Source organism: Ruditapes philippinarum, unplaced genomic scaffold, assembly GCF_026571515.1.
Source record: "Ruditapes philippinarum isolate M1 unplaced genomic scaffold, ASM2657151v2 ctg1007_1_1_1_1, whole genome shotgun sequence".
NCBI classification, from domain to species: Eukaryota; Metazoa; Mollusca; class Bivalvia; order Venerida; family Veneridae; genus Ruditapes; species Ruditapes philippinarum.
The window spans coordinates 44,094-65,267 of record NW_026855886.1 but is presented as its reverse complement, the minus strand read 5'-3'; the positions used below and the strand labels follow the sequence as shown (position 1 = coordinate 65,267).

Here is a 21,174-nt window from a genome sequence, read left to right as displayed (position 1 = left end):
TGTCTCGGCATTCGGAAATTAATGATGGCAAATCGTATGATTTGTTAACATTCATTCAAACGTATTTTGTTCTCAACTTCATATTACAAGATAGTTCAAAACGAAATGTTAACACTTTATATCCCCCAAAGATTTATTTTGAAATATATATGGCTCACTTATATAAATAGCTATCGGTGATATATAGAAGAATACAAATATAGTGTTTATTTAAATATATTTTGATTTAGGTTTCATTACAGGAATATAGACTGACAAAAATTGTACCCTTTTAAAAATATATTGATTAAGGAGATTAATTGTAGACAAAAGGCAATAATTCTTGATATTATTATCATTAAAAGTATGCAATTCTGTATCACGTATATCTCAAATTTTGATTTTTTTCTGATCAGATTCAAGTCCTTATTGTAAAACGATCAAAATGTATAATAATTTTATAGAGAAATTAGCATTTCAAGTGAATGAATTGCTTTGCAATCTTTATTATCCTATTATTAAGAGTATGCAGAATAATATGAATTCTTTATTACACATATCTCAAATTAGCATTTCGAGTAGATGTATTGCTTTGAGAACAATGTACACAAAATGATACGCTAATTATCATAGGAATAAAATGAATTACAAATATTATGTACTATTCGGGATATCAACTGCTTTTTTTCTAGACAACAATGATTTCAACATTTTATTCAATAGTTATGCAAAATGTACCCCACAATTATGATATCTCCAGATTATTTTTCGGAGAACATTATCTTAATGGTATATCTTATCACCCTAGATTGTTTTGCACCCCAAATTTTTACCCTGGAGCCTTGTTTTTTTTTTTTTGTTAGAAAAAAAAACCTCATCAAATTCTTCAAAATATTTACAGCGTATTTTTTAAAGCATTCATTATGCTTTTAAGATTGAATCTAAACGAGAAAATGGGGCTTGCGAATTTTTTAACCATATATTTCTATATTTAGAAAATTACTTAATACACTTAATTCAATCCATTGTAACAGAACAGACGTGTTATTACTTGGTTTAAGTGTAACATGCTCATCGCCATAATTATTACATTCATTATACATGAATAACACATGACACGAGCATGGCACGAGCATGTATAATGAAAAAAAACTCAATTACTCAAATATTTATATTAATTTTATATCGAGTTTGTTTTGACGACACTGTTATATTATTTATTCCATTTTCTATATAACATATAATTAATTAGCTATTTTGCTACACTTGGAATATAAAAATGTCCTCTAAATCAAATTGTCCACGGCTAAGATAAAGCAAAGACGTACTATAACCATGATTATTGATTCCAACATAATATTTGCTGGCAAAAAAATACCATAGAATATTAGGCCTACAATATTTATACAAGATAATAAAATAACAAATCGTTAATCAATGCATGCACTTACCAGTTATATTCCGTAATCACATCCGAAACCACACGCAACTATAATTCCGTGCCTAGAAAAAACAACAAACACTGTATCTGTCAAAGTAAAACAAGGTCAACTAATTAATTTATGTCCTTTCCGATGCCAGAACTTTTTTTCAAAAATAAAAAGATGTTTCTGTTTTACCATGCAACACAGGTATGTTCGTTTGAAGCACTTCCAATCATCGAGTTATACCACAGGTGGGCCCTTGAATAAATTGGTCGATTCACTCACAGAAAATAAATCCCCTAATTATAACATAAAATTTAATAAAAACACACAAATATCCATCCGAACAACGCTATTTCCAAATCGTAATATTTTCGCATAATCCGTTATGTTAACAAATTAAAATACTGTGTGAATTGCTCCCTTAAAACAAAGAAAAAAATGTATTGTAATATAAAGCAAGACGCTATTATAATGCAGCCGAGGGTATCTGTTTCAGAGACGATATTTTTAGATTATACACCTCGGATAATACACAAATTAGCAGCACACATTTGCAAGGCTACTCCAATGGATTAAAGGTGAACTGTTATGATATTAAAAAGTATGTTTTATGTCAAAGATTCTGAATGATTCTTGAATGTTTTGAAATATGTTAAAATACCGGACAAATTTTATGATTAAGAATGTTTTACAGTTTTGTTGAGGCAAAAGACAATAGTGTTTTTAAATTACCGTAATATCCTATTTAATTATAAATTCCGAAATGTTTATTTTTTTATATTTTTTTAAACATTGTATCGTTACACTATTATGAACTTTGGGATGTTATATTGAATGAAACTCTTTTTTTTTCAATTAATGTTATATTCTGTATGTAAAACAATTTTATAACGAATCGCCGAGGCGCAGTTATTGATTGTGCAAATGACTTTAAATGCAATACAGAGGAAATATCAAAAGACACTAATTAATCCATTAATTACCGCTATATCAAAGATGGAAAACGATTGAAATTCGGTACAATTATTTATAAAATTCCAAGATGCAAAGCTTTTTTTGCATTTCTGGCACCCCTCAGAGCAATCACCTGCCATCCGGAAAGACTTTAATTTAAAAAGAAAACATGTTAATGTATTGTTTTAAATGAGGTGTGGCGTAGGTAGACATCAAAGTAACAGACCAATGCTTAACTTAAAATTTGGAAACAGTTTGATTTATTTCAGTGCAGAGCGGAAACATAAAAATAGATGATTTTTGTTGAATACTTCTTTTAAAACAAAAAAAGGTATATGACTGAACTGTAGAAATCAGTTGATTTAAACAGAGATATGTCTGTTATTCATTACGTATGGTGGAAATATGCAAATTGAGCATATGTTCCGACTGCACCTTCGAACAACAACAACATAAATAAACGATGGTGTAAAGCAGAAACATACATGTATTTATATTCCTGAATGAAACACCGGGGGAAGATAACTTCTGAGAAGGTTTTTAGGGGAATATCTCAAATTTAGGTTTCATAAGACTGTTTATTAAAAACATTGAGCTGATCATGATATTTCAATCTAAATTTACCTGAAGTCAATTACCCGAAGCTCCTTTGAAAAGTTTGCGATAAACGAATTCGTGTAAACCATACCAGCGAGTTACATATCATTTGCCAGATCAAAATATTTGTCCAGTTTATTATTACAGCCGACAAGCTTTCGGTAATGTTCATATCATCAATTTATAAAAACATGCGTCCATGTGATAATGATTGGCATGAGCGAAATGACCTCTTAAGAAAAATAAGGGATAATTACACTGGTAAAGTTACTGAGGTTTTAAACAAAAATACTGTTTGATTAACTATCGAAATACTAGCTAAAATGTATATACATTTGCTTCAGCATAAAAATTAAATTATATTAACGTTTAAAAAGTGGTGTAGTTTCAAATGTTTCAACGTATTTCTTCCTTGTTTCTTTCATTTGTTTGTTTATTTTAAATGACACATCTTCTAAATAACCATGGCTTAGAAATCTTGAAATCTAAAAAACAAACGCGTGGGATATTGTATGAAAGTTGTATGATATACTGTGATGTAGATAAACTATGAAAATGAAGGGATTATTTTATCATGTACTCATTCTGTATAATAAAGTTTTGTTTGTTTGAAAATATATGTTTAACTTTTAAAGTCTGATGAAGGCTGTCAAGAATGTTAATATGATATTCACATTTTTGTTGGTGTTTTTTTGTTGTTGTTGTTGTTGTTGAAAAACAACAGTGGCATAGATTTTTTAAAATACGATTATTTTAGTATTTTCTATCTTTTTTTCACAAATTTATCATCCTCCATTATTTAAAAGGGTTAAACCCCTCTTTTTAAACTCAATGATAAAGAGGGATTTAACCCCTCGAGACGTTGGTGAATGATAAAAGTGTTAACAGATTGTTAACGATTTTTTTTAAACAAATTTAAAAGCAACAATACATTTATAAACCTACGGATAAAAATGTCGGTTTTTTGGACGAAAAAAGTGGCCGCGCTACCCCTTTAATTTTAACAGTTTAATTAAAAGATATCAAATGTTTTATGATCTAAAATTATCACAGTATTGATTTTTATTACTGTAAAGTATTCCCTATTTATCTTTAAAGTCAATGTATTCTGCTTGCTATAAGCAATAATCTGTCGCCATGATCAGCTATAACAATCGCATTTCAATACACAGGCTGTCATAAATGTCGCGGATGAATACAATAAAGATAATACGTTTTGATTCCTTTATTATTTGGAGGTATTATTTGGTAGCACACACAAATTACATGCATTAAACATGGCACAAACCATGGATCAACATGAAGTCTTCTCAAATGTGCAGGTTGTAGAAAATGCCAAATAATTATAACGTTTGCGTGTACATTTTTGTTTTTGTGTATTTTAAAAAAGAAGAAGAAACATTTATAAAGATATATAATGTTTATAGGAATGAGAATACTTTAATTTATGCTTGCGATATAACATGAACTTTTACTTACCTAAAATCATCTGTTGAAAAGTAAAGTATTATAATACGGAAAAATGAAATGTTCATTTTATTTATTTTATAAGTTTATCAACACAGTTGGATAATTAAGGAATTTGAAGCTGAAAATACACCGCCTAACGACTAGTAGCTTAAGTGTAAATAAATTTTAATACATAATTCTTTTTCCGTCGCGTGCGTCTAAAAATAGATTTACATAACGAAATCACATTGACTTTGGCTAAAAATAGATTTTTTAATATTTGTAACGGAATTTATTTTTGAATAGCAGGTTCATACTATACTTTCCATCACTGCAAAATTGTGAGATAAATTTAGCTTAAATTTATACCGTTAATTTTGCTAATTATTGTTTGTGCTTGAATATGTTAGATATGATTAAACTAATATCATATACCTTTAAGTGTGATACCACATGATATCGTATATCATTTATGAAGGCTTTTATTTGATTGGCTTATTGGCGTTAAAGTTTGATGTTGTTGTTTTTTTTTTGTTGTTTTTTTTTTGTTATTTTTTGTTCCTTGTTTTGCTTTGTTGTGTGATTGTTCGTTTTTTTCTGTATTTATTTATTTATTTATTATCATTTTCAGAAGCGAGTCTGATCTCACCATAAATATAAAATATAAAAAAAATGTCTTACTGATAAGTGATAACACTAGGAATAACACACACTTTCGTTATTGGTATACCATATAGAATTATAGAAACTTTCTTTTTAGGACATAAGATAAGTAATATCATCTGAAGACTATAATATAGTTTTTTTCGAACCTGACAGAAGTACTGTATTGTCCTCAGCATGTTTCGGTAAACAAAATCGTTTGCGGGTTAATATATCTTAATATTGATATTGAAAGAGATATTTTTGGTACTTATATACTTAATTATGTTTAATAATCACATTCGGTTAAGTTTGATACGCAAAAATGTCATTGCAATTATAACAAAAACTCCGGTGATTAAATAGTAGTAGCTAGACGTCAAAACAAACAACAACAAAAAAAGCAAAAAACAAATCAATCATACATTTGGAAAAAAAAAGATAATCAACGGCAAATATAATATTTTACGCTACTATCTCACATATTCAGAGGGACGTAGTTCTCTTTATCTCTGCAAGGTACCCAATAATATTTCAAAGGAAATGTGTAAATAATTCCCAGTAATGAAAGTAATAACCTGTAAAGTTTGACCCAATTAACCTCAAATATACCTTTACCATCTTTTCGCTGCCAATATTTTTTTTCGGCAAAAAATTACTTCATTTATTACGAAGAAGCTCAGACGAGTTATTACAAAAGTCTTGAGGTAAAAGTCTGCAAGTAATAACAAAAATATTTATATATCCAATAATCGCTGGGAACTGCTTCTCTTATCCGTACGTATCATAAATCACATGTTTGGAAGATATAAACAATTCTTGATTGGGTGAAGATAGATCTATGATTCAATAATTTGCAGGGTTATTTTCTGTTTCTCCAGACATATCCAGTTAGAAGTCTTCATAGATAAGTCTACAGAGAGTTTTAGTTATGATATAGCCGTTAGCTAAATATGCAGAGCGTTGGACTAAGAATTGGACGATCAGGAAATCCTTTTTACGGTCATTTAAAAGTACGTCTGCACTGGCATGTACAGAAGCTATTAGTTCCTTGCCAGAGTGAAAGTAACTAGTACTGATAAACTGATTGACTGGCCGCCACGGAACGATGCGGTGGCTGAACTGAACCTTATAATCCGGTTTCCCATGTTTTACGAAACAGGATTCGTTCTATGTCAAATAAATTCTTAAAGTAGTTGTCAAATCATACAACCTAATTTGATTTAAATGGGGAATTTACAATCAAGCGGCTCAACGGATGCATCTCATGAAGTCAAAGCATGTATATAATTAATCAAGATAATGTTTGGAAATGTAGTTCATTAATTCACTTTGCAAGTCATTAAAAGACGCAATGATTTTCTCTTGTCTGGTTAGAAATGTCGTAAAAAGCGGAATTCAATTTAGATATTTTTTTATCTAGATTAAGTGTTCACATTAAGCAATGGTTTATTTAAAGTCACCTTGTGCCTTAGAAAAAAATAATATTTCATTCTTAAAAAAAAGCAAACATGAGTTTTGAAACAATTAGCAAATGATTTAAGAGCCTGTTAAAGGTTTATCATCTGAGGACACAGTAAACACAGTAAAGCTGGAACGTCGCCAAATGACATATACTGTGTCGGTGTGTCAAACAAGTTAACACCATCTGAGATTATAAGCGCTGAATGTGAAATTATTTGTCATAAAATATCAAAATGTAAACAAAGTAGTATTTTGACGTCCATATAAAATACTGAATAAAATTATTTTCATTAATTTCTAAACAAAAAGAAAAAAAGGAGCAAGATGGTTCAGGTGTAGAACAAATGAGTAATTTCTGGGAAGCTATAATGGTACAACAAATATTAAAAGCCTGTGATAAATTAAAATGAAATCATTTCTGGGACTTAATCGGCATTTAAGTCATTTTATAACCCGACCAAAATGTTACAAAGCCGGCAGTGATTTGAATTTGAAAAGTCTTGGTTGTTTAAAAGCCGATTTGCACACAAATATTGGTGTGTAATCAGTCAATATTGGTCGCACAAAATACCTAGACATTTAAGGAATGACCTTGAATAGTGTAGAGACATTTTTATTCATTTATAACATATCGCATATTGACTGTTGATAGCACTTATTGTAAGTAAAGAGGCTCTTTTTACCACTTTACCATCTCATAACGCACATTAACTGCAAAGTAGACAATGAAATAGCTTAATAGAATGTAATTGCTTAATAAAATGTAATGAATGTATATCTCTTTATTCATTTAAGTGCTTTTCGAGCTGATTTATTCAGTGCAAGATAATAAAGCGATCTATTCATCAAAGACGAAGCAACATGCTTCTCAAATACCCCTTAGCAAAATACATCACTACGAGAAGAGAGTAACATTTCAACTGTTAAGTTTAATCATGTATGTCAGACCAATAACAATGACTGATATTTGAAGAATTTTAAAACTTCAATATTTAAAGACCAATTTATGAATAATACACGTTTATCTAAGCAATGCAAGTATTTATGACATATTTACGTTATACAATTGAAACGATCGAGATCATTCTATAATTAGATAGAGTATCTTTATTGTTATGAAACCATCTCGTAGATATACAGGAATATAGAGGTTTCATACCGACAAGTCATTACTGTAGGAGTTGACATCATTAACATTATGTTACACCCACTTTAAGGCCCAGTTTCCCCAAGAAATGTTTTGGTTATTTTAAATTCCGAAAAGGATTGAATATTTGGTGTCCTGTTATATTTTCAAAAAGGTTACCATATTTTGCTTATATTGCTTAATTTGCTCATTGGTACAGTACATTGTTATTATCATAGTGATTTGGTATTTTCATGAAAGTCAAAATAATGCTTCGTTTGCATTTTGCTACTTTTATAACAAATAATTTTGATGCTACTTTTTCATGGAATAAACATCTAATATACCCCAAAATCATTATATAAGTGTGTAAAACTCATGTTTGCCCTTTCAAATGATGGTCAATTTCTGAAGCTTAATGTGCATTTAGATGAGTTAACAGCTAAAATTAACATAATATATATTCACATCGCTTGTACTGAACATCAAAGTTTTCTGATGGTTGAAATTTTTCTTCTAAATTTATCAGCCCGTTTATAAATCCACAACTCATCGTTATACAACTTAAGCTTCTTGATACGTAAAAACCTTTCATTGTGCTCTAAATTCCCGTATCATATCCTACAAATATTCCCTGGTTCCATTACCTATTGAGTAATGTAAACAATGCATTATATATAGAATCCCATTGTCTAAAACGTCTGCGTTAACAAAAATATTGATATTAAGATTACAAGATTAAATCTCTCATATAACAATGAACAACTTGTATAATTGTGAGATAGAACAATTGAGATCTGATATTACTTGTCTCACCATGAAATCTGAAAATTTTTATCTTTAAAAAACAAAATGTTGAGAAAATCAATGTTTTTATTTATCATCAGTCTGTTAAATATCATCAACACAGCTTATGATGAGTTCAGATTAGTATTTATTTTTTTACCATATAACATTATCATACAAAAGTTAGTTAAGCTTGTCAAAATTGCAACGATTCTCCTTTAAGCATTATACTAACATTGTTAAATACGCAAGATATGCATAAGTAAGATTTGTTGCACATTTCGTTATCTCTCATGAACAGACTCAATGAATCCGAATCTGCAATTTTCACTATAATAAATTAAACTTTGTGTTCATTATTTGCAAGTAATCTCCCCTTTTTATGATTTATATACACACTTTTACAAAATTTCATAAACATTCGTGATTTTGTTAATATATGTATATTGTTCACATTGTTTTAAAATTGAAACCGTAACTTACAAGCAAATGCAAAATGAAATAAATTCAATTACAAAGCAATAGGAATGAACTACCAACAGTATAGAGTATGTCAGACTGCACGGACGTGCGCTCTGGTTTACGTCTATACTGGTGGCAAAACTGTTCTATTTTAGTTTCATTAATGCAGTAAGTAATTCATGAACACATGCATGATGATATAGAATTAAAGAAGGAAATTATAAGCGTTCATCATACAGGAAGAGTAACCATACAACAACTCATCAGGTAATGTAATTTGACAAGTTAATCATACATTTTGAAACGAAATCCTGTAACTTTACATCGGATAGTTCTCTAAAAATCAAAGGCAATAAATGTAGCAAGTAAACATTTTCTCTTAAGTCGGAAAATTTTTTGTTCAATAATTTATTCAGCAAGACGCATTTTTTGTTCAGTATTTTAGTTAACATCATTAAAATGTTCACCACAATATAAGGTTACATACACATCGTTCAACTTTAAAGTTATAGCAATGCGATAATCATCGTTAATCGGTAAAGGATCAAACTAAATAACATTTGGGTTGAAACATTTTTGCTCACCTTCATTGGACATGATTGAAAAGCTTTTAAAACATGTGCATCCATTTCAATGTACTAGTATTGTACATGTACTAGTTTATCACAAATGTTGATTTAGGTAATTAAAGGGAGAATACTTACTTGAAAAAATATAGATTTGGTTTTGGATACAGAAATAGTAACACATAAAGGTATATCTGTAGATGCTTCCATTGAAATCAGGGGTTTCATTGTGTGCATACATCTAAAAATGAAGCGAAATAAACTTTAAAAGCATATAGTAGACACCTTCGCTATTTGCTCAAATTGCGCGAAAATAACAACACCATGTCTAGCAATGAAACAATTGCGTTCATATATGATTTCATATTATGACAATTATTGAAAGAAACAAACAGATAAATGAATCTAAATAATATACAGAGCAATTTGGTAAGGTTCTCCTTGTTAAGAGTTGCCCAAGTCTAGATTTTGGATTGGTGTCATATCAAAAAAGCAATAAACCCAATTAACTTTTTCTGATCGACAAGAAACGATCAAATTATTCAACAAAATCAAAGAACATAATATCCTCAATTTATATATTTTTTTAACATTTTATTTATAACAAATTTAGTCATACTATCTCTTAACAGTAGCATAACGGTTATATAAACTTACATGCTCATTTTCAACATATTTGAAGAAACGTATTGTATGTGAATGCTCACCTCCAGAACGTTACGTATTTATATAAGATCTATATCCATTCATTTGAATGCTTGCAATCGTAAATTGGCTAATTTGTATGATTTGAATTATGTTTTTTTCATTTACTCCCTGCCAAGCTACAATATTTCAACTGATAAAACGTGCCGCCTTGAATTCAGTGGCGGGATTACTACGTGCTGGGCTGCACTTAATAAAAACGCTTTTTTTTCTGTGAAAATTATCAAACTTTTTTCTATACACTTAATTAGTATACTGTGAAAGAAATTGTTTTACTCGTGTAATATTATTATTTGGCCATTGGTTGTGAAGGGATATAGTCCAATTGATGTCAAAATAATTGTTTCATCATTCTTGAAATAAAGTATTACATACAAGCTGATTTAATATCTATGGATCAATGTTTTCATTAATACAAAATGACAGAAGTTCAATATTTCGTTCAGGGTGTGAATTGGTTGGCTACATACAAGTTTTGAATGTGGTAATCTTCTAATTGAGCAAAGCTGTCTTATAGATACAATATGATGTTCTTGAACATTTCCCCTTGTCAATAAGGTCTATGCAGCAAAGGCTATAACCATATTTTCCTGATTATTGCCCTATCTGATTTTTATATTACTTAGATAGAATCAATGCTACGTTTAGGCAATTTGTTGCCAATTCAAAATAACGAAAGTAATAATTATAGTAATGTTCGACCCAATTAAATTCAAATAGCTATGAAATCATTATCTGTGGTGCCAAGAGCATTTTCTTATTTAAATGAATCTAAAATAGCTTAATGAAAAGCAAAACAAGAAAAGTAATTGATGATGAAAATACACGATCATAATAAAGTTTAATATTCTGATGATTGATCTAAATTGCTCATTTGTTTCACCTCCCTTACGTTTAAATCATAGTTAAGTTTGGGCTCAACCCTAACGTATGGGAAGAATCGCTTCACTCTTGTTTTCATTAATGGTTTATTTTGTACAAATACGCATTGTTAAATGATATTAAGAGTTTTGGCTAGTAAATAAGCAAGTTTTGTAACAAACCTTTAGATGTGATGTGATAAGTCAATTTGAAAGTAATAACTCTTCAATAATTGTAATAATACGCTGGTGTAGTCACTTTCTCATGCTTAAATTGTGGCTGCACTTCTGATTCCTCAACCCGTAAAGGCAACCCTAAGGCACATGGGGAAGATACATTCATCTCACAATACATCGACAATCTTGGTAAAAAATTTTGAAAAAAACGACAAGTAGAATTATATTTTACACATCGCACAATTACCGTTGGTTGCACATATGTTAAGCAAAAGAGCTCCTCTTAAACAGGATTTAATCATTTAAAGTAGACAGAGTTAATCACATAAATATCATGTGATTGCTTTATGGAATTCACTGAATACATATATATATATACATGTATATTGGTAAATTCATTATATTGAGTGATGTGAAAAACAAACTGTGTGCAAAGCAAGTTAAATGCTTATTTATCTGATAATAAGACTACAATATTTTCTGGGATTATTCAAAAGCTTCAATATAGAAAAAACTCGTCAGACCTCAAAATTAATATTTTCAAATTCCTGTCAGTATTCAAACCGATAGAAATAATGTTTCAAGATATTTGTTTCATTTAATAATGCATGTATAAGACAAGAGATCTAAAAGAATGAAGATTAAGACTTAAAAATACATAGCTGACGATTGTTACAGTTAATCATCATTACATGATTGTGTTTAAAGTGAAATTTAAAACAAATACACACACACATTTTCAAATTGCTGCACTAATGCAAGCTCTACATGAATTTATTTACGCCCCTCTATGTGTTCTTGTATCACTGAAACAATATACAGGTTAAGATTTTTCAGGATAAGGGTATATAGTACATCTATATAAATCATGCTTAAAAAAGAACAATTTCATTACATTAAACATTATAAGATAAATCTGTTAACGAATAACGAGTGTATAAATCATATGAAAAATACTAATTTTTAGCGGACGTTGACCTCACAATTATCTTGTTAAGTCCATGTCGCTGTGTTCGGAGCTATTGTCTTCTTATAATAAATCTTCTCGTCACAAGTTGCCTAAATTCATGCTGTTAAATAGGTTCTAGGAGGTGTATTTGATATCCGAAACTTGTTCTTTGGTATTGGTAAACAAGTACGATTTCAACCTTAAAGTTAATGGTATACTGTTAGACTTAATCTCGGTAATTTGATAAAAAATAAGTTGAATATTAAGTTTGCAATGCTTAAAAATAAAATGTTGAGGTTACGTTCCGTAAGCGACATTTACTTTTGTGATCCATCCCTTCATATTATATTTACAATAAATATAAAATAATACTATGATCATAACAAAATACTAATGAATAAAAGGATAAGTATACATACATATGTGAATACAGTTATTGAGAATGCAAGCATTTAACAATGGCCGTGGTTTTAATGTGAACTCATAATCTTTTTCATTTTTTTGAAACAACTAATGACTAATTTCTCGCTTTTATTTAATACAATATTTAATGAAAACAAATCTTAAAGTAAATGCTTTAATGACACTTTAATTGTTAACAAACCGACAAAGTGCTTTTAAATATGATATATATGTAAATTTTACTCTATTATGTTGTCTAGTAATACACTTCAATACAAAGCAGTATCATTGTTAATTGAATGACAATTGAAATGCAATCTTTTGTTGGAGAAATAACATTAGTCAATGAATTTGATAAAGAAAATTGTTCCATTTTTAAAATGACAAAATAATAAATCAGGCTGTGTAACATAGAGCATAAAATATATTATGAATGCAACGCCTTAAATGAATCACCAAAGCTCATGATCTGCATGACATAGCCGACATACAAAACAAAACTTGACCTATTACACATATAGTTCGTTATTCAACGGACAAAACACCGACTTTTCATTTGTTACCATATGATCACATATTTTTCAGAGTAGACATAGTACACAATACAAATGCATGCAATATATAAAAATATTAATTAAACAGCAAGCATCAAAACACAACCTGCGAAATTATCAATTGGAAGTAGTGTATAACATCGAAGAGAGTGTGAAAAAGTAATATAAAAGGCTACAAGGTCGCGTTGCGCTAACAAATTATTTTTATAGATGGTAAACATATGGAAAGGAAGTTAACGAGTTATACATATATGCGTTCTATATAAGAACACAAGGCTTAAACAGTTCGACTCTTGTAACTCCCTTTTTCAGTTTTACGGCACACTAAGACAGTCTAGGTCATATCGCGCCGAAAAGGAAAATATGACTTTGGCTAGACCTGGGTGTTACAAACTTTAGACAACAACGTAATTCAAATCCACCTGACCTGCTGAAGCTACGAGATGCTTAAACTCCAGTAATTACATCCGATTTAGTCACCACTTTCGATTACACATGGTAAAACGGTGGCTGCAATTTTAATGCCTCTGTAAAGGCAACGCCTCAACCACAAGGGTACCTTATAATAAGTAACAGTAACAATTTCACGAGTGTATTGATAAAAAGTTTCTTATTATTGGTGCAATTAATTGCATTATGGTCACTTATTTGTGATTTTCGGCATGTTTCTTCGTCTGTTGCTTTTCAATATAAAAAATATAAATTTTATCCGACACTTGACGCACTGACGTCGTCTTTGTTTTTGCTGGTTTGTTTATTTAATGGTTTTGTTTTTTGTGCGTTTTTTTATATTGAGAGGCACCGGCTTCTCACCATAAAATATAAAACATAATGACTTGCTTATCAGTAATAACACTCGCCACGACACACACTTTTGTTATTGGAATACCATACTAAAATTGAAGACTTACTTTTTGGTCAATATCTAGTTTTTAGGACTTTAGAATTGTTTGATCGTCCGTGGAATATAATAATTAACTTGGACCTGAGTGAAGATATTATCGACCTAAACACGCCCCTGTAAACATTATCGTTTGCAGGTTAACATTTTTTAATATTGATATTGAAAGAGAAATATTTGTGATACTTATATACTGTATTATGTTTAATTATCACATTCGATCCCCAAATGAAATTGCCAAAGCGGCTCTTCAGTTATTTTTGTCTAATTCTTACATCAAATATATCAAAAACTATGGTGATTTATAAAATAGTATTAAATGGAAAAAACAAACACAAAACAAACAGATCATACATTTATTTTTTTTATTTTTTTAATCCACGGCAAATATAACATTAAACTCAAGTTTTAAGAGGGACGTTGTCCTCTTAATCACTGTCAGGTACCCAATAATATTTCAAAGAAAATGTGTAGTTAATTCCCAGTAATGTAATGTTTGACCTAATTAGCCTCAAATATACATTTACGATCATTTTAGTGCCAAGAATATTTTTTATTCAGCAAAAACTACTTTTTTTATTACGAAGAAGCGTACACGAATTATCACAGAAGACTTAAGGTGAAAGTCTGCACGTAATAACAAAAATATTTATGTATCCAATAATCGCTGAGAACTGCTTCTCTTATGCGAACGCATCATAAATCACATGTTTGGAAGATATAAATAATTCTTGATTAGGTGAAGATAGATGTATGATACAACACTTTTTAGGGTTATTTTCTCTTTCTGCAGACAAATCCTGTTAGAAGGTTTCATAGATAAGTCTACAGGGAGTAAAACTTATGAGATAACCGTCCGGTTAGCTCTATAGGTAGAGCATTTGACTATTAATGGGACGATCCGGGTTCGATTCCCGGACGGTGCATGTCACTTTCATGGAACCCTTTCTACGGTCATTTACACTGTACCTTTGCACTGGTATGTGCATAATATATCAGTTCCTTTCGAAAGGGAAGGTAACTAGTACTGATAAACTGTCCGCCCAAGAACGATATAGGTGGCTGAGCTGTGCTCTGGTAAATTCAATGTGGTTAACTGTCGTTATCAGGAGTGAAAACTATCATCGCCATAGTAATGGGAAATGAACTAGACCTGCAACATAGCCTTATATTTCGGCTTTCCATGTTTCACGAACAAGACTCTCTCACTTTTAAGTACCTTCTTAAAGTAGTTGTCAAATCATCCATCTAAATATTTGATTTACAATCAACAGGCTAAACGGATTCATCTCACGGAGTCAAAACATATACAATAATATTAATCAAGGCAATGTTGAAAAATGCATTTTGTCTGGTTTGAAGAATTGTAAAAAGCGGTTTCAATTAAAATTGCAAACTTTATCAAGTGTTCACTTTGAGCAATGGTTTATCAAATATCAACTTGTGCCTCTGAGAAACATAATTTCTCATTATTTATAAAGAAAAGTTAGCATAAGTTTGAAAACATTTAATTTATGGTGTTAGATGCTTATCACTTCAGAAAATTAAAGCTGTATGTGAAATTATTTGTCATAAAAGTATCAAAATGTAAACAAAGAAGTATTTTGACTTCAAAACAATATACTGAATAACTTCATTTTCACCAATTGCTAAAAAATAACAACAGAAGCAAGATAGCTCAGGTATAGACCAATGAGTAACTTACGGGAAGCTATAACAGGACAACAAATGTTAAAAACCTTTGACAAATTAATTTAAAAATAAAATCATTTAAAATCGTTTGATGGCTCGACCAAAATGTTACAGTCAGTCAGTGATTTGATTTTGAAAAGGCTTGGTTGTTTAAAGCCGATTTTAACACAAATATTGGAATGTAATCAGTCAATATATTGCACACAATATACCTAGATATTTAAGGAATTACCTTGAATAGTGTAGAAACATAATTATTCATTAATAACATATTGCATATTGGCTGTTGATAGCACTTATTGTACGCAAAGAGGCTCTTCTTGCCACTTCATTTAATAACGCACATTAACTGCAAAGTAGACAACGAAATAGTTAATTGCTTAATAGAATGTAATGAATGTATATCTTTTTATTCATTTAAGTGCTTTACGAGCTGATTTATTTAGTACAAGATAATAAAGGGATCTATTCATCAAGACGAAGCAACATGCTTCTTAAATACCCCCTAGCAATATACATCACATCACTACGAGAAGAGAATAACATTTCAACTGTTAAGTTTAATCATGTATGTCAGACCAATAACAATGACTGATATTTGAAGAATTTTAAACTTCAATATTTAAAGACCAATTTATGAATAATACACGTTTGTCTAAGCAAAGCAAGTATTTATGACATATTTACGTTATACAATTGAAACGATCGAGATCATTCTATAATTAGATAGAGTATTTTAATTGTTATGAAACCAGGAATATGGAGGCTTCATCAGACATGTCATTACTGTAGGAGTTGACACCATTAACATTATGTTACACCCACTTTAAGGCCCAATTTTCCAAAAAGAATGTTTTGGTTATTTTAAATTCTGAAAAGCATTGAGTATTTGGTGTCCTGTTATATTTGTTAAAAAGGTTACCATATTTTGCTTCTATTGCTTAATTTTCTCATTGGTTCAGTACATTGTTATTATTAAAGTGATTTGGTTTTTTTCATGAAAGTCAAAATAATGCTTCGTTTGCATTTTGCTACTTTTATAACAAATAATTTTGATGCTACTTTTTCATGGGATAAACATCTAATATACTCCAAAATCATTATATAAGTGTGTAAAACTCATGTGTGCCCTGTCAAATGATGGTCAATTTCTGAAGCTTAATGTGCATTTAGATGAGTTAACAGCTAAAATCAACATAATATATATTCATACAGCTTGTACTGAACATCATATTTTTCTGATGGTTGAAATTGTTCTTCTAAATTTATCAGCCCGTTTATAAATCCACAACTCACCATTATACAACTAAAGCTTCTTGATACGTAAAAAGCTTTCATTGTGCTCTAAAATGCCGTATCATATCATACAAATATTCCCTGGTTTCATTACCTATTGAGTAATGTAAACAAAGCATTATATATAGAATCCTATTGTCTAAAATGTCTGCGTTAACAAAAATATTGATATTAAGATTACAAGATTAGATCTCTCCTATAACAATGAACAGCTTGTATAATTGAGAAATAGAACAATTGAGATCTGATATTACTTGTCTCACCCTGAAATCTGAAAACTCGTATCTTTTAAAAACAAAATGTTGAAAAAAAAAATCAATGTTTTTATTTATCATAAGTCTGTTAAATATCACCAACACAGCTTATGACAATTTAGAAAAGAACTGATTCAGCGAAGTATTTTATTTTTTGCTATTTAGTATGTTGCTTTATCATTTAAAAGTTTTTTTTAAAGCTTGACAAAATTGCAACGATTTATCTTTAGAGAGTATAACATTGTAAAATAGAGAATATTACACGGAAATAATATATAATTTTTTAACTTCTAAACTTCATGTTCATTATTTTCGAGGGATCTCCCCTTTTCAGGATTACTTACAAATTTTCTTCAAAATTTAAAACTTCAATAACCAAAAAAAAGAAAAGAAATGAGCTAGCAACAATAAAGAGAATGTCATACTGGCCGGAAGTGCACTCTGGTTTGCGTCTATGCTGTTCTACTCCGGTTTCATTTCTTTTAATGAAGTAAGTAGTTCATAAACACATGATAGAATAGAAATAAAAAAGTATATCAAAGAGTGAGAGTAACCACACATCTTATATTGTATGTTGCTAACTTAAGGTTATCATAAATTTCTCTTTTTGGTCATTATTTTATTCAGCTAATCGCATTTAATTTGCTCAGTAGTTAACAGCATTAATACGATAAACGCAAAATACACCTTGTTCTACTTTAAAGTGATAACAATTAGATAACCATCTTTTACAACTTAATCGGTAAAATATCGAGCTAAATAACAATAAGTGTTAACAGATTTGCGACCATTGATCGGAGATAATTTTAAAGATATTAAAGATGTGCATACATGTCAATTTATCGTACTAGTTTATCATAAAGGTTGATTTAGGTAATTAAAGGGAGAATACTAATACTAATTAATATCTATGTATATATATGTATTTGGTTTTAGATATATATGTATTATATCAATACATGAATGTTAAAAAGTAGAATAATCCATAATCATTATTCATTGTGAATAGATAAAGAAATGAACGCATATATATTCATTAAATAATTAGTTATACACATCTATTTGCTAAACAAATGCACAAAAATAATAACACCACGTATAAAACAACTGCGTTCATATATGCTTTCATATTATCAAAATAACTGGAAAAAGCAAATAGGTAAATAAATCTAAAATATTTGCAGACTAATTTAGTAAGATTTTTTTTCTCATCTTTAACCCTTTCCCCCATGAGCATATTGTGAAAAATGGCCGTTTTCACTGAAAAGCCTCCTGTTACAAGTTCAAACTGCTATGAAACTATGAAAAATGCTTCAATACTAATCAAACTTGGCACAAATGTTGACTGGACCATTGTCTTTGTAACGACATGCTCAGTCTTAAATTTCCTGTTACCATGGCAACGAGGGGACATCTCAAAATTGCCAAAAATCACTATTTTGCCTCGATTTTTTCCATCAAAATTTATTTCAAAGTGCTGCAACTGCTCAAGGGATTGAGATAGAGTCAAAGGTTTTTCAGCGTTGGTTAAACGTTACATTATGATCGACCTGGGGTCATTTTTAGCCTCTCACAAGTCCAAAATTTTCTTGGCGATGAGGGGGACTCCGCCCCCCTTCAAACCCCCCTAACAGAAGGGGGCACATCCCCCTTCTGGCAACCCCCTGATGTATCTTTTGGATGGGGGGCGGCGCCGAAAAAGTGCTCAATTTTTTAAGCAACATTTCTCAAACGAAAACTTATGTTTGGGGCCCAAATAGGACATTTTTTTCACTATTTGAGGCCTAAAAAAGGGGGGGGGGTCGAAAGTGCGTTGTTTCGCGTATATATGTGGTAAAGGGTTAAAAGTTGCTCAAGTCCAGTAATGCGAATACATGCGTTTTGATTGACAAGAAAGGATTAAATTGTTTAACATGCAGAAAACATTAAGCTATGTCCACGAAATGCAAAAAGGTTAAATAGAGTACTCGTTTAGTATCGTGTAAGGTTCAATTGTACCAAAATGTTAGATTTTGCAAAGAAAAACGAATATGATATGGATAATTTATATTAACAATTACTCTTTATTGCTATTTTTAAACATTTAAGCAAAGAACATAAAACTCTGTCCACGAAATGCAAATAGTTATGTTAAATAGAGTATTTGTTCCTTATTGTGTACAGTTCAAGTACAGTGTAAGATTTCCCATTGAAAAACTAATACCAATTCAAATACCAATAAATCTAATACCAAGTTAAGTACATTTGTATTCATATATTTTTATTTTCTAAAAAGGATAATATGGAATGGATAATTTACACTATCAATTACTCTTGGCTGATATTTCTTAACATTGTATTGATGACAAATTAAGTCATACTATTTCTTAACGGTGGCATAACGTTTATATAAACATACATCCTCATTTTAAAAGAAAAATGAAGAAACGTTTTGTATGTAAATGCTCACCTACATAACGTTACATATTTATATGAGATCTTTATCCCTTCATTTAAATGCTTGCATTCGTAAATTGGCTAATTTGTAAGATCTGAATTATGTTTGTTATTCACTCCCTGCTAAGCTACAATAGTTCAACTGATACAACGTGCCACCTTGAATTTAGTGGCGGGATTACTACGTGCTCGGCTGTACTTAATTAGAACGCGCACTTTTTCTGTGACAATTATAAAAAAGTTTTTTCTATGCATTTAATAAGTATATTGTGAAAAATGGTTTATTCGTGTAATAATATTTTTTGGCAATTGTTTGTGAAGAGGGCTGGTCCGATGGGCATCAAAATGTTTGTTTCGTCATTCTTCAAATAAAGTATTACATCATCAAATTAATTTAATATCTATGGATCCCAGTTTTCATTAATAAAAAATGATAAAAGTTCAATAGTTCGTGCAAGGTGTTTATTGGTTGGCATCTTACTAATTTTTAATCTGCTAATCTAGTAAATGCAGCTGTCTTAGAAATACAATATGATGTTCTTGAACATTTTTCCCTGGTCAATAAGCTCTATGGAGCAAAGGCTTTATCCATTTTTTTCCTAAAATGTGTGCTATACTGTTTTTATATCCCTAAGATATAATCAATGCTAAGTTAAGGCACTTTGTTGCCAATTCACAATAACGAAAGTTATAACTATAGTAATGTTCGACCCAATTAAATTCAAGTGTAGCTTTGAAATCATTATCTGTTTTGCCAAAAGCATTTTCTTATTTAGATGAATCTAAAATAGCTTCATGAAAGCAAAAATACAAAGTTATTTATGACGAAGATACACGATTATAATACAGTTTAATATTCTGATAATTGATTTGAATTATTCATTTGTTTCACCTCCCTTACGTTCAAATCATACTTTAGTTTGGGCTTAACCCTTAAGTATGGGAAGAATACACTTTAGTCTTGTTTCAATTAATAGTTAAATTTGTACAAATACGCATTGTTAATATGTATCTTAATGATATTAGGAGTTTTGGCTAGTAAATAAGCAAGGTTTGTAAAATACCTTAAAATGTGATGTGATATGTCAAAGTAATAAGTATTCAATATTTGTAATAATAAGCTGGTGTAGTCAATATTTCATGGTTAAATTGTGGCTGCAATTCTGATGCATTAACCCGTAAAGCACATGGGAAAGATACATCCATCTCACATAACATTGAGAACCTTGAGGAATCTAGAAAAAAACGACAAGTGGCCTTATCTATTACACATCGCACAATACATGTAAGTTGCACACATGTTAAGCAAAGGAGCTCCTCTAAAACCGGATTTTATTACATGAATTTACAGTAAAATAGACAAAATGAATTGCATAGTTAATTGTTTTATGGAATGCAGTGAATGTGCATCTATATTTGTAGTTTATTATATTAAGTGATGTGCAAAAATAACTGTGTGTAAAGCACATTAGAATGCTTATTTATATGATAATAAG

General features: G+C 30.0%; 1 protein-coding gene across 1 annotated transcript in view; it reads right to left on the bottom strand.

Moving 5' to 3' along the window:
• The window catches only part of LOC132744714 (corticotropin-releasing factor receptor 2-like), a 165,278-nt gene extending 163,377 nt beyond the window's left edge, over positions 1-1,901 (bottom strand). The window contains exon 1 of the mRNA XM_060733488.1: positions 1,431-1,901. The gene's annotated coding sequence lies outside the window, so the exon portion shown is untranslated. The remainder of the gene's footprint in view (positions 1-1,430) is intronic.
• Between the last annotated feature and the right edge of the window lie 19,273 nt (positions 1,902-21,174).